The sequence below is a fragment of the Trachypithecus francoisi genome, unplaced genomic scaffold (genome assembly GCF_009764315.1).
Source record: "Trachypithecus francoisi isolate TF-2019V2 unplaced genomic scaffold, Tfra_2.0 Lachesis_group0, whole genome shotgun sequence".
In the NCBI taxonomy this organism is placed as follows: domain Eukaryota; kingdom Metazoa; phylum Chordata; class Mammalia; order Primates; family Cercopithecidae; genus Trachypithecus; species Trachypithecus francoisi.
In genome coordinates this window covers 154,591,713-154,612,983 of record NW_022681453.1, presented here as the reverse complement: position 1 = coordinate 154,612,983, position 21,271 = coordinate 154,591,713, and the positions used below count along the sequence as shown (strand labels likewise).

At 38.9% G+C, this 21,271-nt stretch overlaps 1 pseudogene; it reads left to right on the top strand.

The window, feature by feature from the left end:
* The first annotated feature begins 18,315 nt into the window (after positions 1 to 18,315).
* LOC117084118 lies at positions 18,316 to 20,053 on the top strand (annotated as a pseudogene).
* The last annotated feature ends 1,218 nt before the right edge of the window (positions 20,054 to 21,271 follow it).

The following is a 21,271-nucleotide window of genomic DNA, read 5'->3' as shown; positions in this document are numbered from 1 at the left end:
AGCTGCTTTTATAGCCTAGTGGACCAGGTTTATGACTCTGAAGGTAACAGGTTCAAAGGGCAGAAGCATAACTCAAAAGAACTTTCCTTTGCAAAGTTCAGCGAGACTATAGGCAACCCAGGAACAAAGTCCTGGTATGGCCAGGCGTGGGTGTCCCAGTGTCCTGTACCATAAGCAGGGCCCTAGAGCAGCTCATTTTTGGCTGGCTGGGCCCCCATGGGCCCCTTGTCTCACACAGAACATTTCATCCATTACTGGAAGAAAACAAACATCCAGGGTCTACCCTGCTTGTACTATGGGTCACCAATATCCAGGCCTCAAGCCTGGAGTCTATCAGCCATGAATCCAGCACTCATAGCAAGGCTGGTGAAACTGAAAAGACAGAATTCACACCCATGGAACTCTACTCTACTCTGTTCCAGGGAGCTTTCGTACTTCATCTTGTTTCAGCTTACAAGAGCTCTGTGAGTTATGTTTAAGCATCCTTATTTCACAGATGACAAAGGATCATGGAGGTTAAATCACATGTCTAATCACAACTTGTTAGTGGATGAGCCAGGATTCAAACTCAGATGTGTGGGGCTCCAAATCCTTTTCTTCAACAGTGTGCTAGGTCAGCTTTGAAAGAGGTTTGGAGCCTGACTTGAGAGCCCAACTCTCTCTTGCTTCCCTGTGGAAGCAAGGTGCCCTGTGGACTTCCAAACAGCAGGGTGAGACATGAGAAAAGTGTTTTCGGGAAACATAATTCTGCTAAAAGCAAGCTGAGCCTGGAGGGAGGCCAGATGGAGGCAGAAGGTCGGTGGGATTTTGCTTTAAGACCCAAGGGGAAAGCTGAGGATCACCTGGATCAAAGTAGGGGCATAGCTGGACAAGGACCCTTGGTTCAGGAATGTTCTCCAAATGGGCTGTCCCAATGGAAATGGGATAGTTTATTGCTCTGACACTCTATTCCAAGATGTGGTGTCTGAGAAGTGACTGTGAAGAGTGGAGGTGTGGGCTGAGACAGACATACCATGAATTCCCAAAGTGAGACCTATTTTGATGATGACACTGCAGTTCTCATATATGTATCCTTGTGCTGTGAAATCTGAGTAAATGGCTCTGTGTGTGGTATGAGGGATATAAAACAGCACATTTATCTTTCAGTAAATATACTGGAGTTAGGAAGACAGAGTGAAAAATGGCCCAGCTGTTGTCAAAAGGCCAATGGGGAAAGGTAAGGTGTGAGAAAGAAATAACTACCACAAATGGAAAATGAATGGAGGGAGGAAGGAGAAGACAGATAAGAAACCTTGGAGATTCATCCTGTGAGGTCCAGCCAGAAGCTGCTGTAGACTGAGCACTCAGCCTCATGGGCTGGAGAAGTAGATATTCCCTCCCAGTCTCAAATTTCAGGGCCTCCACTGTCCCTCCTGCCGGCAACTGAGTAGTCCATAGGCCTCACCTGTAAGAATGTGTAATGAGAAGCTGGCCTGGTAGGGGAAGGGGTTGGGGGCAAGACAGGAGTTGCTAATTACACTAAGCCAGGGGTTTGGGGTTTCACGGGCATTGAGGGAGGAGGAATTAGTCTTGGTGTAAGATGCAAATTTGAAACTGAGATGCCTGTATAAAGCCAAGCACTTGAAGGGCTACTCCCTCATTGAGGGTGTAAATTAGTCAAAATCGGCAGCAACAGACAAGAAAAAAGTTTGTCTATTTGGCATGGGATCTACATAGGTTAAAAAAAAGTTCTGTTCTGCTCTGACCTTGATTTGTGGTTTGAATTTATCCTTTCTGCTGGCTAAAATATTAAAATAATAAATGTCATGTGCTTGTTAACACTTTAAGGCTGCCAAGAAGAAGTAAATGTAAAAGCTGTGTAGAGGAACACATTCAAAATGAGATCAACCAGAATTCTGTGTGATAAAGCCATGCCAAATATGAGCTCATAATCCACAATTGTAACACACACTGACAAACCCACACAAACTGATGCTCTTTGTAACCTACCAAGAGCATCATCAGAAGAAACATGCAGTGAAATTAGATTTCCAGGAGTTTCAGTTAATAAAATCAAATACAGACTATAAAATAATTATGTTTAAAATGAATAAAGAAAATTAAAAAGCACTGAAAACATGAAAAAGGAATAAAATAAGATTTTTAAAACATTAAAAATTAAAAAAGAATAGTTATTAAAAATATGATCACTAAAATTAAAAAGGTAATAGATGGGTTAAACAGTTGATTAAACACAGCTTAAGAAAGAATTAGTGAAATAGAAGATGCAGTCAAGGAGATTACCCAGAATATATGTAACACAGAACACACTGTGATGCAAATTTAGATAAAAATAAAATTCTAACATTTCCCAGAGAGAACAAAGGCCACCATACAGATTACATAAAAAAGAACAATGTAATAATGAGATCAATATTAGGCTTTTCAACAACTCTGATGGAATATGACAAGGGAGCAATATCTTATAATAATGAGGGAAAACACATCTGAATAAAATACTAAACCCAGTCAACTATCATTCAAGCATGAGTTTCAGATATATTCTTACCATATAACCTTAGTTTCAGATATACTCTCGTACTTGAATGATATAAAAAAGTTTCAGATATAATAGCCACAATATGGAAACAACCCAGACTTCCATCAACGAGTGGATGGATAAATAAATTGTGGTATATTCACACAATGAAATACTACTTGACAGTAAAAAGGAGCACTCTCGTGATATACACAACAACAGAGATGAATCTCATAGACATTATGCTGAGAGAAAGAAGCTTGACACAAAAGATCATATACTATATAATTTCATTCACATGAAACTCTGGAAAAGAACAAGCCTAATCTACAGTGATATACAATAGATCAGTGTTTGTGGGTCTAGGGAGAGCAGGTAAAGGTAAAACTCAAATCTACCCCTTGATCTGTACTTTCTTATTGTATGCAAATTATACCTTAATAAAAAAGGTGTAATTATGTTGATTGTTTATATAAAAGCAATTTAGTACAAACTCAAACTAAAATCCTATATTATACATACATGAATGATGTGAAGTAAACTTGTACTAAGGAGACTGTAATTGCTGATTGACTATACCTTTGTGATAAATATTAGTTTAAGTGTTTTTTTTTTAAATTAAGACTAACCCTTATAGAGCAGAGGTTGTCAACCTCTAACAAGCATTAGAATCATCTGGAGGCTTATTAGAACACAGACTGCTGGGCTCCACCTCTAGAATTTCTGACTTAATGGGTTTAGGTTAGGGTCCAAGAATTTACATTTTTAAATAAGTTCCTGGGTGCTGCTGCTGCTGCTTGAGGACTACAACTGAGAACTACTCTTTTAGAATAACAGAAATCAAAGAGGAAATAAATAGAGAGGGAAAATAAAATCCTAAGGTTTGGAGTCAGCCACACCAAGTTTTAAATCTAGGTTTCAGTGCTTCCTAGCTGGGGGATTGCTAACATTTCTGAGTCTCAGATTCATTCTTTGAGAATCAGGGTCATCGTAAGAATTAAACTATACCAAAAAACCAAAAAGCTCTTTAACAGAGTCCTGGCACATAGTATGTATTTGTTTCAAGATAGTAACTAGATACGGGGGCGACAGATCAAACTCCTAGTAAGTGTGTGACTTGTCCTAGGCTCTCAACAAAACACAGCTTCAGCATATTCTTCTGTTTCAGATCTATGCATGTGTAGGAACTGGGGGTGGTATTGAGGGAAAAAGAGAGGGATAGTGGATGAGAAAAAGCAAATGCTACTCAATAACTCAGCCACTATTGTCCCCTACACCTTCCATTTAAGGAACACCACAATCTTAAAATTGGTAAATAAATAAATAAATTGGTAAATAAAATAGCTAAAATATTAAAATAATAAATGTCATGTGCTTGTTAACACTTTAAGGCTGCCAAGAAGAAGTAAATGTAAAAGCTGTGTAGAGGAACACACCTTCAAAATGAGATCAACCAGAATTCTGTGTGATAAAGCCATGCCAAATATGAGCTCATAATCCACAATTGTAACACACACTGACAAACCCACACAAACTGTTTCAAAAGTTTCAAAAGTTCTGTCCTAGGGCTCCCAGCTCTGTCCACCACACTCACAAATCACATACCTAGACATCGTATTTTCTCAGTTGCCTGGGTGACTCCATTTCTGAATTTATTTACCTAAGTATTTGTGGAATTTTTCAGGTGACTTTTAAGACTAAGGAACATGATCAACTATAACCAATCTTTCCAGGTTACAAGAAGCTTTCTGAAGACTACATGAAAAAGTGCAGAGGTAGATCTCCCTAGAAGCTTGGTTCTGAGATAAATCAGTCAGCTAAGAGTGAGCACAGCAAGGACTCTCAGGAATTTACCTGCTGTCCTCGGGAGCATCTAACTACACCAGCTGGGCTCCTGGGCTGGCTTCCTACAGCCAAGCAGTCTCTCCCTGGCCCAGGCCCAGGCCCACCCAGGCTTGCCAAGCTCTGTCCTGCTTTCTTCTTCCTCTTGACGTAAGAAGGCATTCCCTCAGCAGGCAAAGAGCCATTGGCTGGATGTTTGCTCAGCTAAAACACAGGTTTCCATTCCTGGGCAAGGCCCCATGACTTGCCCATCTAGCTTAATTGAAGGTTCTGAGTATGAGAACTAGATGTTCCATTAAATTTGTCCTCACATGGAGGCCCCAGGGGAAAGTGTGTCTTGGAGTTCCTTCAGTCACTAGGTAGGGCTGGGTCTAGTCTTAATTTTTCATGTAAATTGTGCCCCTTCTTAAGAAGGCAGAACAGGAGAGCAGGGGGATCACAAATCCTCATCCCTCCCAGGGCCACAAGGACTCAAATTGTTCTGGTCCAAGAAGGGGCCCTTCACAATCCCCTTGTCCTCTCCAACCTCCCCCCGCCCTCTTACAACAGTTGAGAATAGGTAGTAAGCTGGGAGTGGTCAATCCAAACCACCTCTTCCCAAGGGAGCTGTTCCTGCTTCTCTACCAAGGATCCTCGGAATGCCCTTGGCAATCCCACTCAGTGGAACTTGAGATTCCCTGACTTCTCTTTCCACTAGACCTAAGGAATGTCTGACATTTTCATTTGACATATTATGGAAATCTTTGCAAATCATTTCATATGATCTAATTCATTCTTGTTTATTTATTTATCTATTCATGTTTCATTGCATTTTAAAACAGGTATTAATGTAATAACATTCACATGGTTGGAAATTCAAGCAATATTAGATACACAATGAAAAGTCTGGTTCACTTATGTTCATTTCCCACCGCTACTGTGAAACAGGAAACCATTTGTATTAATTTCTTGCATATCTTTCCAGAGTTGCTTTATAAAATCAAATATAAAGATTTATTTTCCCTCTTGTCTTTTTAACCAAAAAGCAGAATACAACAAACTTGAATCCTCATTTTTTTTTTTACTTAATAGTATCTTTTAAAAAAAATAATTATTTTTAATTTTTATGGGTACATAGTTTTTTTATGGGTATATAATTTTTATGAGTACGTAAATTTTTTATGGGTACTTAATTTTTATGGGTACATACAGGAGGTATTCTGATATTGGCATACAATGCATAATAATCACATCAGGGTAAATGGGGGTATTATCACCTCAAGAATTTATCCTTTATGTTACAAACATTCCAGTTATATATTCTTTTGGTTATTTTTAAATGTACTATAAACTGTTGTTGACTTTAATCACCCTGTTGTGCTTTTAGAAAATACTCAATTTTATGTATTCTTTTTTGTACCCTTTAACTATTCCCACTCCCCCTCCCCTCTACCCTTCCCATTATCTGATAACGATCATTCTATAATACTTTCCATCTCCATGAGTCCAATTGTTTTAATTTCTAGCTCCCACAAATGAGTGAGAACATGTAAAGCTCGTCTTTCTGTGCCTGGCTTATTTCACTTAACATGATGTCCTCCAGTTCCATTCATGTTGTTGCAAATGACAGGATCTTGATCTCTCTATGGCTGAATAGTACTCCATGGTGTATATGTACCATATTTTCTTTATCCATTCGTCTGTTGATGGGCACTTGGGTTGATTCCAAAGCTTGGCTATAGTGGCTAGTGCTGCAATAAACATGAAAGTGCAAATGTCTCTTTGATATACTAATTTCCTTTCTTTTGGTTATATACCTAGCAGTAGGATTGCTGGATTATATAGTAGCTCTATTTTTAGCTTTTTGAGGAACCTCTATACTGTTCTCCATAGTGATTGTGCAAATTTGCATTCCTACTAACTGTGTATCAATGTCCTGTTTTCTTCACATCCTCACCAGCCTATTGCCTGTCTTTTGGATAAAGCCATTTTAACTGGGGTGAGACGCTATCTCGTTGTAGTTTTGATTAGCATTTCTCTGATGGTCAATGACGTTGAGCACCTTTGCACATACCTGTTTGTCATTTGTATAACTTCTTTTGGGAAATATCTATTCAAATCTTTTGCCCATTTTAAAATCAGATTATCAGTTTTTTTTTCCTATTGAATTGTTTGAGCTCCTTATATATTCTGGTTATTAATCATTTGTCAGATAGATAGTTTGCAAATATTTTCTTTCATTCTATGGGTTGTCTCTTCACTTTGTTGACTGTTTGCTATGCAGAAGCTTTTTAACTTGATGTGATCTCATTTGCCCATTTTTGCTTTTGTTGCCTGTGTTTGTGGAGTATTACTCAGGAAATCTTTGCCCAGGCCAATGTCCTGAAGATTTTCCCCTAAGTTTTCTTATAGTAGTTTCATAGTTTGAGATCTTAGATTTAAGTCTTTAATCCATTTTATTTGATTTTTGTATATGGTGAGAGATGAGTCTAGTTTCATTCTTCTGCACATGCATATCCAGTTTCTACAGTGCCATTTATTGAAGAGACTGTCTTTTCTCCAGTGTGTGTTCTTGGCGCTTTTGCTGAAAATGAGTTCACTGTAGATGTATGGATTTGTTTCTGGGTTCTCTATTCTGCTCCATTGGCCTATGTGTCTGTTTTTATGCCAGTACCATGCTATTTTGGTTACTAGAGCTCTGTAGTATAATTTGAAGGGAGGTAATATGATTCCTCCAGTTTTGTTCTTTCTGTTCAGGATGATTTTGGCTATTCTGGGTGTTTTGTGGTTTCATTTAAATTTTCCTTTTTTTTTTTTTTGTGAAGAATGTCATTAGTATTTTGAAGGTCAGTAGTATTTTGTGAAGAATGTCAATAGTTTATAGTACATTTGGAATTGCATTGAATCTGTAGATTACTTTAGGTGTTATAGCATGGACATTTTAACTATATTGATTATTCCTATTCATGAACATGGAATATTTTTCCATTTTTTGGTGTTCTCTTCCATTTCTTGCATCAGTGCTTTATAGTTTTTATTGTAGAGGTCTTGTATTTCTTTGGTAAGGTTTATTAAGGTATTGGTTATTCTTTAAACGTTTAGTAGAATTCAGCAGTGAAGCCATCAGGTCCTAGGCATTTTCTTTGCTGAGAGACTTTTTATTATGGCTTCAGTCATATGATTGATTTGCATTTTATTATTATGTTATTTGGTTAGTTATTTTATAGCTGTGTAAATGGGATTACTTTTTTGATTTGTTTTCCGGGTTGTTTGCCATTGGCATATATGAATACTATTGATTTTTGTATGTTGATTTTGTATCCTGGAACTTTACTGAATTTGTTTATTAGTTCTAATCGATTTTTTTGTGGAGTCTTTAGATTTTCCCAAATATAAGAAAATACTATCTGCAAACAAGGATAATTTGTCTTTTTCCTTTCCAACTTAGATGCCCTTTAATAAATTTATTTCTCTTGCCTCATTGCTCTATCTAGGACTTCTAGTACTATGTTGAATAATGGTGGTGACGGTGGGCATCCTTATCTTGATCCAGATCTTAGAGGAAAAGCTTTCAATTTTTCCCCATTCATTATGTTATTAGCTGAGGGTCTGTTGTGTATGGCTTTTATTGTGTTGAGGTGTGTTTCCTTCTATACCAAGTTTTTTGAGGTTTTTCTTTTTTATCATGAAAAGATGTTGAACTTTATCAAATGCTTTTTCAGAATCAACTGAAATGATCATACGGTTTTTGTCCTTCATTCTGTTATATGACATATCATATTGATTGATTTGCATATGTTGAACCATCTCTTGCATCGCTGGTATAAATCCCACTTGGTCATGATGAATGATCATTTTAATGTGTTGTTGAATTTGGTTTGCTAGTATCTCACTGAGAATTTTTGCATCAGTGTTTATCGAGACATTGACCTGTAGTTTTCTTTTTTTGATGGGTCTTTGTTTGGTTTTGTTATCAGGATAATACTGGCTGCATAGAATGGGTTTGGAAGTATTCCTTCCTCCTTTATTTTTTGGAGTAGTTTGAGTGGAATTGGTATTGGTTCTTCTTTAAATGTTTGGTAGAATTCAGCAGTGAAGCCATCAGGTCCTAGGCATTTTTTTGCTGATAGACTTTTTATTTTTCTTTATTTTTAATTTTTTTTTTTGAGACGGAGTCTGCTCTGCCACCCAGGCTGGAGTGCAGTGGCTGGATCTCAGCTCACTGCAAGCTCCGCCTCCCGGGTTTAAGCCATTCTCCTGCCTCAGCCTCCCGAGTAGCTGGGACTACAGGCGCCCGCCTCGTCGCCCGGCTAGTATTTTTTGTATTTTTAAGTAAAGACAGGGTTTCACCGTTTTAGCCAGGATGGTCTCGATCTCCTGACCTCGTGATCCGCCCGTCTCGGCCTCCCAAAGTGCTGGGATTACAGGCTTGAGCCACCGCGCCCGGCCGATAGACTTTTTATTATGGCTTCAGTCTCCTTACTTGTTACTGGTATATTCAGGTTTTGAATTTCTTCGTGGTTCAATCTTTATAGGTTGTGCGTGTCCAGGAATTTATTCATTTCCTCTAGGTTTTCTAATTTATTGGCATATAGTTGCTCATAGTAGTTTCTAATGATGCTTTGAATTTCTGTGGTATCAGTTGTAATGTCTCCTTTTTCATTTCTGATTTTATTTGGATCTTTTTTCCTTAGTCTGTATAAAGGTTTGTTGATTTTATTTATCTTTTCAAAAAACAACTTTTTATTTCATTGATCTTTTGTATTTTTTTCATTTCATTCATTTATTTCTTTTTTTCTTATAAGAGATAGATTACTTTTAATGTTATAGCATCAAGAGAAGAGTCTCAATTTGAATGCCATTGGAGTAGGAAGGAAAAGCAAACTGAATGTATAGCAGGGGCTCAACAAATAAGTTCGTTATTTGGTAAGCAACTTTAAAAGAGCAGTTTTGGAAAAGGCTAAAAATTAATTCCTGAAATACATCTCTTTAAAAAATAAGCTCTATATTTTTCTATATAAACTTTTTTTTAATTGTGGGGAAATTTATAAAATATGCAATTAACTAAAGTACAATATGGTGATATTTACTGTATTTGTAATATTGTATAAACACCAGCTCTAATTTGAAAGCTTTTTTATCACTTCACAAAACAGCCATACATAGTCACTTCCCATTTCTCCCTCTCCCCATCCTCTGGTAACCTCCAATCTGCTTTCATTTCTATGGATTTACCTATTCTGGATCATAAAGCAAACCATACAATGTATGTCTTTTTATGTTGAGCTTCTTTTGCTTAGCATAATGTTTTCAAAGTTCATTCAAGTTGCAGCATATCTCAGTACTTAATTCCTTTTTATAGCTGAATAATATTCCATTGTATCTATATAACACAGTTTGTTTATCCATTCATTTTTTGATGAACATTGGGTTTCTACCTTTGTCTCCTATAAACAATGCTGCTATAAACATTCAATTGCAAGTTTTTGTGGGCCTATGTTTTAATATCTCTTGGGTATATACCTAGCAGTGGAATTGCTGATATATAAATATTCTGTATTTAACTTTTTAAGGAACTTCTAAATGTTTCCAAGTGACTACACCTTTTTAGATTTCCACTAGCAATGTATGAAGACTCTTATTTCTTCAGTTCACTAACACTTGCATTTCTTTTCTGTTCTATTTTTTCAAAAATATATAATTTCAATATATTTTGGAACACAAGTGGTTTTTGTTTGCATAGATGAATTGTATAGTGGTGAAGTCTGAGATTTTACTGCACCCGTCACCTGAGTAGTATACAGTGCACCTAATATGTAGTTTCTTATCCTTCACCCCACTCCCACCCTCCCCATTTCTGAGTCTCTAAAGTTCATTATACCACTCAGTATGCCTTTGCATACCTATAGCTTACCTCCCACTTATAGGTGAGAACACACCATATTTGATTTTCCATTCCTGAGTTACTTCGCTTAGAATAATGGCCTCCAGCTCCACCCAAGTTGCTGCAAAAGAGAGCTTTCATTCTTTTTAAGGCTGAGTAGTATTCCTTGGTGTTATATATATACCACATTTTCTTTATCCACTCATTGGTTGATGGGCAGTTGGATTGGTTCTATATCTTTGCAATTGTGAATTGTACTGTGATAAAAATATGTGCATAGGTATCTTTTGGATATGATGACATCTTTTCCTTTGGGCAAATACTCAGTAGTGGGATTGCTGGATCTATTAATGGATTACTTTTAGTTCTTTAAGAAATCCCCGGCCGGGCGCGGTGGCTCAAGCCTGTAATCCCAGCACTTTGGGAGGCCGAGACGGGCGGATCACGAGGTCAGGAGATCGAGACCATCCTGGCTACTATGGTGAAACCCCGTCTCTACTAAAAATACAAAAACTAGCCGGGCGAGGTGGCGGGCGCCTGTAGTCCCAGCTACTCGGGAGGCTGAGGCAGGAGAATGGCGTAACCCAGAAGGTGGAGCTTGCAGTGAGCTGAGATCTGGCCACTGCACTCCAGTCCGGGCGACAGAGCGAGACTCCGCCTCAAAAAAAAAAAAAAAAAAAAAAAAAGAAATCCCCATACTGTTTTCCATAGAGGTACTAATTTATATTCCCACCAGCAGTGCATAAGCCTTCCCTTTTCATCATATCCATGCCAACACCTATTGCTTTTTTTGACTTTTTAATAATGGCTATTTTGGCTGGAGTAAGGTGATATCTCACTGTGGTTTTAATTTGCATTCCCCTGATGACTAGTGATGTTGAGCATTTTTTCATATGTTTGTTGGCCATTTGTGTATCTTCTTTTGAGAAATGTCTATTCATGTCATTTGCTCATTTTTGATGGGATTACTTGTGTTCTTGTGTTTTGTTTTTTTTCTTGCTGCTTTGTTAGAGTTCCTTGTAGATTATGGCTATTCCTTTCTGGATGCATAGCTTGCAAATATTTTCTCCCGTTCTGTGGGTTGTCTGTTTACTCTGGTAATTATTTCTTTTGCTGTGCAGAAGCTTTTAAGTTTAACCTGGTCTCATTTATTTATTTTTGTTTTTGTTGCATTTACTTTTGCGGTCTTAGTAATAATTATTTGCCTAGGCCAATGTCCAGAAGAGTTTTCTTTAAGTTTTCTTCTAGAATGTTTATGGTTTCAGGTATTTTATTTAAGTCTTTGATCCATCTTGATTTGATTTTTGTATATAGTGAGAGATAGGCATCCAGTTTCATTCTCCTACATGTGGCTATCCAGTGTTTCCAGCACCGTTTATTGAATATACGTTGAATATACGTAAATTGAGTGTCGTTTCCTCAATTTATGTCTTTGTATGCTTTGTTGAATATCAGTTGGTTGTAAATACTAAGTTTTATTTCTGGGTTCTCTATTCTGTTTCATTGGTCTATATCATCTATTTTTATATCAGAACCATGCTGTTCAATTAGTATAATCTTGTAGTATAATTTGAACTTAGGTAATGTGATGGTTCCTATTTGATCTTTTTCCTTAGGATTGTTTTAATTATTTGGGCTCTTATTTGGTTCTATATGAATTTTAGGATTTTTTTTCTAATTCTGTGAAAAATAATGTTGGTATTTTGATAGGAATTCCATTGAATCTGTAGATTGCTTTGGGCAGTATGGTCATTTTCATGATATTAACTCTTCCAGGCTGGGCGCGGTGGCTCAAGCCTGTAATCCCAGCACTTTGGGAGGCCGAGACGGGCGGATCACGAGGTCAGGAGATCGAGACCATCCTGGCTAATACGGTGAAACCCTGTCTCTACTTAAAAATACAAAAAACTAGCTGGGCGACGAGGCGGGCGCCTGTAGTCCCAGCTACTCGGGAGGCTGAGGCAGGAGAATGGCGTAAACCCGGGAGGCGCAGCTCGCAGTGAGCTGAGATCCGGCCACTGCACTCCAGCCTCGGTGGCAGAGCAAGACTCCGTCTCAAAAAAAAAACAAAAAAAAAAACAAAAAAAACTCTTCCAATTCATGAGTGTGAGATGTGTTTCCATTTGTTTGTGTCATATCTATGAGTTCTTTCAGCAGTTTTGTAATTCTCCTTGTAGAGATCTCTCACCTACTTGGTTAAGTATATTCCTAGGTATTTTATTTAAATTTTTGCAGCTATTATAAAAGGGATTGAGTTCTTGATTTGATTTTCAGTTTGGTTATTGTCGGTGTATAGCTGTACTACTTATTTTTATACATTGATTTTGTAATCTGAAAGTTTATTGAATTCATTTATCAAATCTAGGAGTCTTTTGGAGGAGTCTTTAGGGTTTTCCAGGTATATGATTATATCATTGGCAAACAGAGATAGCTTAACTTCCCCTTCCAATTTGGATGCCTTTTATTTCATTTTCTTGCCTGATTACTCTGGCTAGGGACTTTCTCATTCATTTATTTCTGCTCTGATCTTTATTATTTCTCTTCTTCCACTAATTTTAGGTTTGATTTGCTCTTGCTTTTCTAGTTCTTTAAAATGTATCATTTGTTGTTTATTTAAAGTTTTTCCTGCTTTTTTGATATAGGTGCTTTTTTGCTATATGTTTTCCTCTTGGTACTGCTTTTGCTGTATCCCATAGGTCTTGGTGTACTGTGTTTCCATTTTCATTTGTTTCAAGATTTTTTTTTATCCCTCTTTTAATTTCTTCATTGACCCACTGGTCATTCAGGAGCATATTCTTTTTTTTTTTTTTTTTTTTTTTGAGGCGGAGTCTCGCTCTGTCGCCCGGACTGGAGTGCAGTGGCCAGATCTCAGCTCACTGCAAGCTCCGCCTCCTGGGTTTCCGCCATTCTCCTGCCTCAGCCTCCCAAGTAGCTGGGACTACAGGCGCCCGCCACCTCGCCCGGCTAGTTTTTGTATTTTTAGTAGAGACGGGGTTTCACCGTATTAGCCAGGATGGTCTCGATCTCCTGACCTCGTGATCCGCCCGTCTCGGCCTCCCAAAGTGCTGGGATTACAGGCTTGAGCCACCGCGCCCGGCCCAGGAGCATATTCTTTAATTTCCATGTATTTGTAGAGTTTCCAGAGCTCCTCTTGCTATTGATTTCTAGTTTTATTCCATTGTGGTGAGAGAAGATACTTTATATGACTTCAATTTTTTGAGTTTCTAAATATTTGTTTTGTGACCTAACATATGATCAATCCTTGAGAACAATCCATGTGCTGAGGAGAAGAATGTGTATTCTACAGCCGTTGTATGAAGTGTTCTATAAGTATCTATTAGGTTCATTTGGTGCATAGTGCAGGTTAAGTCTGATGCTTCTGTGTTGACTCTTTCTGTCTAAATGATCTGTCCAATGCTGAAGGTAGGGTGTTGAAGTCTCCAGCTATTATTATATTGGAATGTATTTCTCTTTAGCTCTAATAATATTTGCTTTATGCATCTATGTGCTCCAATGTTGGGTGCATACATATTTAAAATTGTTATGTCTTCTTGCTGAATTGACTTCTTTATCATTATATAATAAACAATCTTTGTCTCTTTTTATAGTTTTTGTCTTGAGATCTATCCTGTTTGATATAAATATAGCTACTCCCAATTTTTTGATTTTCATTTCCGTGGAATATCTTTCTCCATTCCTTTATTTTCAGTCTATCTGTGTCTTTATAGATGAAGTATGTTTGTTGCAGGAAACAGATAATAAAATCTTGTTTTTTAATCTATTCAGTCACTGTGTCTTTTGATCGAAGAGTTTAGTCCATTTGCATTCAGTGTTATTATTGACAAGTAAAGACTTACTCCTGTCATTTTGTTATTTGTTTTCTGGTTGTTTTGTAGTCTTCCTTTTTCCCCTCCTTCCTGTCTTCCTTTTTGTGCAAGTAATTTTCTATGATCATATGTTTTTATTTCTTGGGTATCTGTTGTAGGTTTTTTATTTGAGGCTACTATGAAGCTTGCAAATAACATCTTATAACCCGTCATTTTAAACTGATGACAACTCTGATTGTAAAAACAAGCAAACAAAAAACTAATAAAAATGATTAACTTCATTCCACCTGCTTTTTAACTTTTTGTTGCTTCTATTTATGTCTTAGTACACTATGTCTTAGAAAGTTGTTGTTATTATTTTTGATTGGTTCATATTTTTGTCTTTCTACTTAAGATATGAGTACTTTACACACCACAATTACGGTGTTATAATATCTTATAGTTGTCTGTGTATTTACTATTAACAGTGAGTTTTGTATACCTTCAGATGATTTCTTATTGCTTGTTAATGTCATTTTATTTCAGATTGAAGAACTCTCTTTGGTATTTTTTTTTAACATCAAATCTGATGTTAATAAAACCCCTCAGCTTTTGTTCATCTGGGAAAGTCTTTATGTCTCTTTTTTGTTTGAAGAATATTTTTGTTGGGTATGCTACTTTGAAATAAAAGGGTTTTTTTCAGCTCTGTAAATTTATGATGACACTGTCTCCTAGCTTATAAACTTTCCACTGGAAAGTCTACTGACAGCGGTACTAGAACACCATTGTATGGTATTTGTTTCTTTCCTCTGCTTTTAGGATCCCCCCTTTATCCTTCATCTTTGGGAGTTTGATTATTAAATATCTTGATGTAGTCTTATTTGGGTTAAATCTGCTTGGCATCCTATAACTTTCTTGTACTTGCATATTGATATCTTTTTCTAGGTTTGGAAAGTTTTCATTTTTATCTTTTGAATAAATATTCTACCATTATCCCTCTCTCTCTACCTCTTCTTTAAGGTCAATTACTCTTAGATTTGCTATTTGGGCACTATTTTATAGATCTTGTAGGTGTACTTTATTCTTTTTATTCTTTTTTTCTTTTGTCTCCCCTGCCTCTGTATTTTCAAATAGCCTGTCTTCAAGCATGCTAATTATTTCTTCTGCCTGATCAATTCTGCTGTTGAGAGACTCTGAGGCATTCTTCAGCTTGTCAGTTGAATATTTCAGCTCTAGAGTCTCTGCTTGACTTTAAAAAAATTACTTCATTCTCTTACTAAGTTTTTCTGATAGAAATTTCAATTCCTTATGTTATATTGAATTTTGCTTAGCTTTTTCAAAACAGCTGTTTTGAATTCTCTGTCTGAAAGGTCACTTCTCTCTGTCACTCTGAAATTTGTCGCTGGTGCCTTATTCAGTTTATTTGGTGAGATCATATTTTCCTGGGTGGTCTTGATGTTTGCGAATATTTATCAATGTCTGGGCATTGAAGAGTTAGGTATTTATTCTAATCTTCAAAGTCTAGGCTTGTTTGCACCTGTCTTTCTTGATAAAGTTTTCCAAGTATTCAAAGAGAATTGAGTATTGTGCTCTAAGTCTTTGGTCACTGCAGCCATAACTGCATTAGGAGGCATGCTAAGCCCCATAATGCTATGACTCTTACAGACTTGTAGAAATACTGCCTTGGTGGCCTTAAGTAAGATCTGAGATAATTTTTTGGATTACCAGCCAGAGCCTCTTGTTCTCTTCCCTTACTCTCCCTCAAACAAACAAACAAATGAAGTCTTTCTTTCTCTCTCTGTTGAGCTGCCTGGAGCTGGGGGAGGAATGACACAAGCACTCCAAAGACCACCACCACAGAGCCTGTGTTGGGTCATTACTGAAGCCAGCATGGACTGGGTCTTGTCTAGGCCTGTGGTGACTGTTGCCTGGCTACCTGATGTTTATTCAAGGTCCACGAGCTCTTTAGTCACCAGGAGTTGGTGAATCCTGCCAGGCCTGAGGTCTTTCCCTTCAGGGCAGTGGGTTCCCTTCGGACCCAGGGTAGGCCTGCAAATGCCATCCAGGGGCTAGCAGGGTCTGGAATTGGGAACTCTAGAAATCTACTTGGTGCTTTATTTTACTGTGGCTGAGCTGGTATCCAAGTTGTAAGACAAAGTTCTTTTTACTCTTCCCTCTTTTTACCTCAAGCAGGATTCCCTTCCTGTGGCCACCACAGCTGAAAATGTGCTGGGTCACACCTGAAGCCAACATGGCACTGGGTCTCATGCAAGGCTTGTGGCAACTACTTCCTGGCTGCTGCTAATGTTTATTTAAGGACCAAAGGCTCTTTATTCAGCAGGTGATGAATTCTGGGTCCTTCCCTTCAGGAGAGGAGGTTACTTTCTGGCCCGGGGTGGATCTAGAAATGTTACCTGGAAATTAGGTCCTAGAATGGAGCCTTCAGAACTCTTCCCTGGTACCCTATCAGACTGTAGCTGAGCAGGTATCCAATTTGCAAGACAAATGTCCTCCTTACTCTCCCCTCTTCTATCCTTAAGCAGAAGGAGTTTCTGCTGGAACTGCAAGCTGTGCTGCCTGGAGGTGGGGGAGGAGTCATTCAAGCACTCCCTTGGCTATCCCAGCTGATGTCTCACTGGGTTGCATGCACTGCAAATCCACTGACTCCAAGCCCAGCCCAGCATCAGGACTTACCCAGGAATGGTAGTCCTTGTGTCTGAGGCTGCCTTTTAAGTTTATTTAGGATCCCAGAGCACTTTAGCCTACAGTGGTGGGGCTAGTTGGAACTTAGTTTCCAACTGCTGGAATGGATTATTTCCTTCTGGCTAGGGCTGGTCCAAATGCTCCTCCATGGGAACCTGCTGAATTCTGCCCTGTGTTGCTTTTGGCTGTGACAGGGCAGCACTGAGTTCCAATACAAAGGTTCACAATCAGTTCACTCTTCCTCCTCCAAGCACACGGACTCTCTCAGGACCACAAGGTGCTGCTGGAGAATGGGGGATGAGTGGTATAGACAACTCAAGACCATCTTTTCTACCCTCTTGAGTGCCTCTTTCCTTGTAGAACATTAAAATTAGGTACTGCAATCACTCACCTGATTTTTGGTTCTTATGAAGGTACTTTCTTGTGTGGATAGTTGTTCAATTTTGGTGTTCCTGCAGTAGGGAACAATCAATGGAGGGTTCTGTTTAACTATCTTGGGCCACCTCCTCCAATCTTGTTCTACTTAATATATCTTGGCAAACTTTCCATATCAGCACAGAGAAAGCTTCTTCATTCTGACTGCTGCGTAGTATCCCACTGCTTGAAGGGACCAGGATTAATTTAGTCACCCAATTCATAGGCATAGGTTATTTGGGTTGCTTTCTATTACTTATAATCACAAACAGTGTTATTCTGTTATATCTTGAACATATATTTTTGTGCACATTATAGAAATGTCAAAGTGGTTTTCATGTAGGTTGTCCAGGGTATGAGAGTTCTTACTGTGTCACATACTTGGCAACCCTGAGATTATCAATATGATTTAAATCTGTCTGCCAGTCAGATAGGTTTGTAAGAATGCACTTTGTTGTTTTAATGTGAATTTCTTTGATTATAAGTACAATTAAGAATATTTCCAAATATTTGTGAACTATTTTTCTTTTTTTGTGAGCTGCCTTTTCTTGTCCTTTGTTCATTTTAAATTGGGTTGTTTTAACCTCTTTTAAATTGATTTTTAAAACTTGTTATATATTAATGATATGATTTAGGTTTGTGTCACCACTCAAATCTCATGTCAAATTGTAATCCCCAATGTTGGAGGAGGAGTCTGGTGGGAGGTGATTGGATCATGGGGGCAGATTTCTTCCTTGCTGTTCTCATGATAGTGAGTGATTTCTCACGAGATCTGGTTGTAGCACCTCCCCGTTTGCTCTCTTCCTCCTTCTCTGGCCATGTAAGATGTGCCTTCTTCCCCTTTGCCCTCTTCCTCCTTCTCTGGCCATGTAAGATGTGTCTTCTTCCCCTTTGCCTTCTGCCATGATTGTAAGTCTCCTGAGGCCTCCCCAGCCATGCTTCCTGTACAGTCTGTAGAACTGTGAGCCAATTAAACCTCTTCTATTTATAAATTGTCCAGTCTCAGGTAGTTCTTTATATAGCAATATGAGAATAGATTAATACAATTAAGGAAATTCATCTTATTGTATAACTGTTAGAAATATTTCCCTCAGGGTCTCAGTCACAGCCGCCAGCCCACACACTCTGCTCTCCCACCACTCCACCACCCTCCTCCTCTGCCAGTCACAATGGAAGAAGAAATTGCCGTGGTTTTCATTGACAATGGCTCCAGCATGTGCAAAGCTGGCTTTGCTGGGGTAGTGCTTCCTGAGCCATGTTCCCCTCCATTGTTGGGTGCCCCCGGCACCATGGTGTGATGGTGGGCATGGGCCAGAAGGATTCCTATGTGGGTGATGAGGCCTAGACTAAGCACAGCATCCTGACCCTGAAGTATCCCATCAAACAAGACATCGTCACCAATGGGGTGGGACAACATGGAGAAGATCTGGCACCACACCTTCTACAACAAGTTGCATGTGGCCCCAGAGGAGTACCTGGTGCTGCTGACCAAGGCCCCCCCAAACCCCAAGGCCAACTGAGAGAAGATGACTAAGATCATGTTTGAGATCTTCAACACCCTGGCCATGTACATGGCCATCCAGGCTGTGCTGTCCCTTTACGCCTCTGGGCGCACCAATGGCATTGCCATGGACTCTGGAGATGGGGTCACCCACGTGGTACCCATCTATGAGGGCTACGCCCTCCTCCACACCATCCTGCATCTGGACCTGGCTGGCTGGGACCTGACTGATTACTTCATGAAGATCCTCACCGAGTGCACCTACAGTTTCACCACCATGGCTGAGCAGGAGATAATGCGTGACATCAAGAAGAAGCTGTGCAATGTCTCCCTGGACTTTGAGCACAAGATGACCACTGGCGCATCCTCCTCCTCCCTGGAGAAGAGCTAGGAGGTGCCTGATGGCCAGGTCATCCCCATCAGCAACGAGTGGTTCTGGTATCTGGAGGTGCTGTTTCAGCTTTCCTGGGCATGGAAACTTGCGGCATCCACGAGACCACCTTCAACTCCATCATGAAATATGACATGGACATCCGCAAAGACCTGTATGCCAAAACGGTGCTGTCCAGTGGCACCACCATGTATCTGGGCATTGCCACCAGGATGCAGAAGGAGATCACTGCCCTGGCACCCAGGACTATGAAGATCAAGATCATCATGCCCCCAGAGTGCAAGTACTTAGTGTGGATCAGTAGCTCCATCCTGGCCTCACTGTCCACCTTCCAGCAGATGTGGATTAGCAAGCAGGAGTATGATGAGTTGGGCCCCTCCATCGTCCACCACAAATGCTTCTAAATGGACTGCAAGTAGATGTGTAGCATTTGCTGCATGGGTTGATTCAGAAGTATAAATTTGCCCTTGGCAAATGCATACACCTCATGCTAGCCTCACAAAACTGGAATAGCCTTCGCAAAGAAATAGTCCTTGAAACTTGTGTCTGATATCAGCCCTGGATTGTAGAAATTGCTGATTTTTTTTGACCTTGTATTCAAGTTAACTGTTCCCCTTGGTATTTGTTTAATACCCTGTACATCTCTTTCATTTCAACCCTTAGTACATACGTATGGTTTGGTCACTTCATGGCTGAGATAAGAATGTGCTTGTGGAAGACAAGTCTGTAGCTTGTTGAGTCTGCATGGCCAGCAGTCTCTGATCTGTGCAGGGTATTAATGTGTCAGGGCTGAGTGTTTTGGGATTTCTCTAGAGGCTCGCATGGGCTCCTGAACCAATTGTTTCTGTCTTGCTGGTCTGTCAGGGTTGGAAAAGTCTAAGCCATAGGACCCAGTTTCCTTCTTAGCTGATGTTTTCCTGCCAGAACACCATGGACTGTTACTTGCCTTGAGTTGGAAGTAGTTTGCATTTACACCTGTAAATGTATTTATCCTTTTAATTTATGTAAGTTTTTTTTTTTTTTGTATACAATTCTGGATTCTTTAAAGAGATGACAACAAATTTTAGTTTTCTACTGTTATGTGAGAACATCAGGCCCCAGCAGTACGTCATTGTGTAAGTACATATAAAAGTGCTGCTGTTAAAAAAAAAAAGGAAAAAAAAAAAGAAATATTTCCCTCAGTTTCCTGTTTGCTTTTTAGCTTTCTGTATTATACTTTTTTTTTTTTTTTTTGAGACGGAGTCTCGCTCTGTCGCCCAGGCTGGAGTGCAGTGGCCGGATCTCAGCTCACTGCAAGCTCCGCCTCCCGGGTTTACACCATTCTCCTGCCTCAGCCTCCCAAGTAGCTGGGACTACAGGCGCCCGCCACCTCGCCTGGCTAGTTTTTTTGTATTTTTTAGTAGAGACGGGGTTTCACAGTGTTAGCCAGGATGGTCTCGATCTCCTGACCTCGTGATCCACCCGTCTCAGCCTCCCAAAGTGCTGGGATTACAGGCTTGAGCCACCACGCCCAGCCTCTGTATTATACTTTAAAAATATTTTTATTTTCCCCCAAACAATGCATACAGTTATTAAAAAAGTCAAAGTATATAAGGCTTATAATAAAATAGAAGTCCTTCATCGCACTTCTACTCACTGAGTTCATGCTTTCCAGAAACAACTGTTTTCACTTCTCTTAGCTGTTTCTCTGGCATTTATCTCCAACTTCTAAATAATATGTTTATATTACTTTTCTTTATTATATCAATTTTAGATATTTTCTATTGACTTCTGTCAATGGATATTGAAGATTTACCTCTTTTATAATAGTTCCTCCTTCCTCTCCCATATATATACTTATGCCTTCTATTGGCTCTCTATATGTATTATTTAATTTTTGGGTTGGTCAACATTCAGTGTTTATATTATTTTGACTATTTAAATGTTATTTATAGTTGAGCTGAATAATTTACTGTGATTAGATTTCCATTCCTGTCAACTCTTTGTTTTTCCTGGAGTTAACAATAGCCTCAGGTTTTTGTTTGCTTGAAACTGGTAGATTGGTAGTTTTAGTAGGCCCAAAATAGTTGAATATTTTCAATTTTATGTGTTTCAACTTAATACACCTCTTTGACTAGAATCAAGTACATTGAATAAGACATTTTTTTTTTCTTTTGAAGTTATCATCCTGGAGCCCTTCATCCTCTTACAGTAGTCCTTCTGTTTAGGTTGCATCTCAACCTAATGGAGGCTG